Below are 3959 nucleotides of genomic sequence, written 5' to 3'. Positions count from 1 at the left end.
TTTGAACTGCAAGGTTGGCGGTTCAAGCTCACCAGCTACTCCTTGGAAACCCTATACAGGGTGGCTATGGGTCAGAACCAACTTGACGGCACTTAACAGCAACAACCACCAAAAGATTGCTTGTTCAAGTATACCTGGAGCACTTCGGAATAAAAGTCTATACATCTACTTCAGAACAATCACTCATTGACACTTCTCTGGAGCCAATTCTATTCGGATACAGATGGGGTTACCGTGAGCCAGAATGAACTCGGTGGTAACTGGTTACAGTTGGCTACCACATAATGGTATGTATTCCTAAATAAGGTTTTATTCTGTGTTGTCTGTTTGGGGCCTTTATATAAATGGATTTAAGATGTTTTTGTTATTCTAAAATTTGCATTTTTCACTTGAAATTTTATCTATAAGCTCCTTCTGCACTGATAGGTGAGGCTATAATGTATTTATTTTCACTGTGAGTACATCCAACTTTCGTTACTCATTCTCTTGTAGGTGGATATTGGAGGACTCTATTCTTGTGCTGTGAAGTTCATTTCTACTATGAATACTCTTGGTCATGTCTTCTGGGGCTATGAACATGGATCAAATGATTAGGTCCTTGGCTATGGATACGTAGCTCTGAACATGTGTTACATGCTAGAATAAATGAGAAAGGTATGAGAAAAATGTATTCAATATCTAAAATCTTTTATCATGCCTATTCGTATTCATTAAGGAGCCCTGGTAGCACAGTGGGTTAGTGTTGGGCTGCTAACCACAAGGTCAGTGGTTTGAACCCACCAACTACTCTATGGGAGAAAGATGAGACAGTCCACATCTCTAAACATTTACAGCCCCAGAAACCTTATGGAGCACATCTGCTCTATCCTATATGGTCTCTGTGATAGTTAAGGTTTTGTGTTGATTTGACTTCACCAGGATTCTCAGTGGTTTGGCAGTTAAGACCCAGTAATCCCCTTGATGGGATCTTCTATGAGCAGCCAATAAAATGAAAGGAAGTTTCCTCTGGGGTGTGGCCTATTTCCAATATACTGGAAATATATATTGAAATATATAGAAAGAAAGTTTACTTTCTTTCTACTGACTCTGGACCCTGCATCCAGCTTCTTATTTACCCTTTGGTTCCTTTGACCTGACAGCGAACTGCCATATTGCCTGTTGATCCTGGGAGTCATCGGGAACCTAGCATCTTTCTTGCTTACCTTCAATTCATTCACCTCTGTATCCAGAAGCTCTGTAGCCTGCCAATCTTAGAGTCAACAGTCCCTGCAGTTGCGTGAATCAAAAGAATCCTGCAATCTGATATCTGTTCCACAGACATGGAACTTGCCTGCCTCCCTGGTTTTGATTCTCCAGAGAACATAACCTAAGACAGTCATGATGAGTTAGAAGAGATTTGATGATGACAGTGAGTTTGGTTTGATTTATTGTTATTTATTAAAGCAAATCATTGTAAAAGAAAACATTGGACCACACAATGTTTAAACAGGAAAGGATGACTTTATTCTGAATTTAAAATATTCTTTAAAAACAGGGGGAGGGTGGAATAATATTGAAAGAGAGGTAAAGGAAGGAACATTGCAATAATAGATGATCACAGTAGGAAGACAGGAAGGGTTTTCAATGTACAAAAGGTCCTTAAGAAAACCTGATGGTTAAGCACTTGGTTACTATCTACAAGGTTGCTGGTTTGAATCCATAAAGTGACTCCTTGAAAGAAACATGTGGCAGTCTGCTTCCATAAATATTACAGCCTTGTACACTTCAATGGGACAGTTTTGCTCTGTCCTACTGGTTTGCTATGAGTTGGAATTGACTTCATGGCTATGGGTTGTAGTGGTAGGAAAGGTCCTTGTGGGCTGTTAAGCATAAGAAGTCATCTCCTGAGGTTACTGTAAAGGGTAAATGGAACTTGTTCCAACTGGATTCAGAAAGAGTCAGGGAAAGAAGGAGGTAAGGGGCCTCCCTCTAGATCAGAAGCCTGACTAGAGTTTAATCATAACTGGGGAATGTTAAGTTCATTATACAGTTTTTATAATAATTTTTGTTTCTGGTCAAAGGCAGCATTATTATTGAATGGCAAAGAGATTGCAAGAATAGGTTGAGGTGAATCAGCCACAGGAGCAAAGCTGCTACTTAAAAAATAAATTCTGCGTCATAGATTGGGGGGAAAAATCACAATGATATAACAGATAAGGGACTATTCTCTAAAAATTATAGAACATTTCAAAACCTTTATAAGAAGTAGACAAATAATCCAATTGAAAAATGGGTAAAGGACATGAAAAGACACCTCACTGAAGAAAACATTCAGGTGGCAAACAAGTGTATGAAGAAATGCTTGCAATCATTAGTAAAGAGATGTTAATAAAAACAATGCGATATCATTTTACTCCAGCATTTGTAACAAAGTTTAAACCATAAATGCTGATGAAGGTGTGGAGAAACTAGGATCCTCCGACACTGCAAAATGGTGCAACCACTGTGGAAAATGGTATAAGTTGTAAATAGAAATATCGCATGGTCCAGCAATTTCTCTGACATGAATGGATATATACACACACCCATGTTGGAGGAGAATATAAGTATCATGACAGTCAAAAGAACAAACATATCTGTGTTGAAAGAAGTACAGCCAGAGTGCTCCGTGGTAGCCAGGATGGCCAGATTTTTTTCTCATACTTCAGGCATATTATCAGGAGGGACTAGTCCCTGAAGAATGGTATCATGTTTGGCAAAGTGAAGATTTGGAGAAAATGAGGATGAACACTCAGAGATATAGATTGGCACAGTGGCAGTAGTGATGTTAGGTTGGTGCAGGACCAGGCAGAGTTTCGTTCTATTGTGAATAGGGTCGTTATGAGTCAGTGCCAACTCGATGGCACCTAACAACAACAATGCTCACTGAAGCATTATTCATAATAGCAAACAGATAGATATAGCCTAAATGTCCATCAATTATTAATAGCTAACAAATTTTGGTACATACATACAATGGAACACTATGCAACGTTGAAGAAAGTGATGTATCTGTGAAATATTTCATAATATGGATAAAGCTGGAGAGCATTATGTTGAGTGAAATTAGTTAATCACAGAAAAACACATTGTGTGAGACCACTGTTGCTGTATTGTGGTGGCTTGTGTGTTGCTGTGATTCTGGAAGCTGTACCACTGGTATTTTAAATACTAGAAGGGTCAGATGACTTTCCAGACTAAGACTGATTAGGAAGAAGGAAAGAAGGAGTATATCCAAATATTTAGTAGTGGAACACTGTCAGCACCAGAATACTGAAGAATAAAACATGATGAAAGGCATCAGCATGTTGCCAGATATAGTGCCGGAAAATGAGTGAATTCAGAGTATTTGCCCTGGGGAAATGTCCTCGTCTTCTTTCAGCATCTGTAGGCCCAGAATTCCTTGGGGATCGCCATGTGTCTTGCCATCAATCATTCCCTGGATCTAGAGCTTGGTAGTGCACGGACCCCAGGTCCAAAGGACACCTTCAGCTCCTGTTTCTTCTGTCTTGGTGGCAGTGGGCCCCTCTTTCTTCACTCATGTTTCTCTCCTTTTATCTCTAGCAAGATAAAGCTTGCTGCATGCCACATCTTTTGGACTTTCCAGTACATTGGATCAGGGTCATGGTAGGATTAAAGGTGGGAGCTCTGGTAGCATAGTGGTTACGAATCAGGCTGCAAACCACAGGGTCAGTAGTTCGAAACTACCAGCTGTTCCACAAGAGAAAGAGGAGGCTTTCTGCTCCCATAAAGATTTACAGCCTCAGAAACCCTGTACAGGGTCGCTATGAGTTGGAACCTACTCCACGGCACATAACAACAACAAATTCCACCCTTAATATTCTTATTGGTTTATCACATCAGATCACATCATGGAGGATCATCACATGACTGCCAAACCACTGAGCATCACTGTCCAGCCAAGCTGACACATATTTTGG

The sequence above is a fragment of the Chrysochloris asiatica genome, unplaced genomic scaffold, assembly GCF_000296735.1.
Source record: "Chrysochloris asiatica unplaced genomic scaffold, ChrAsi1.0 scaffold00384, whole genome shotgun sequence".
Lineage (NCBI taxonomy): Eukaryota > Metazoa > Chordata > Mammalia > Afrosoricida > Chrysochloridae > Chrysochloris > Chrysochloris asiatica.
The sequence above is the reverse complement of the archived record's forward strand: the minus strand, read 5'-3'. Positions refer to the sequence as shown.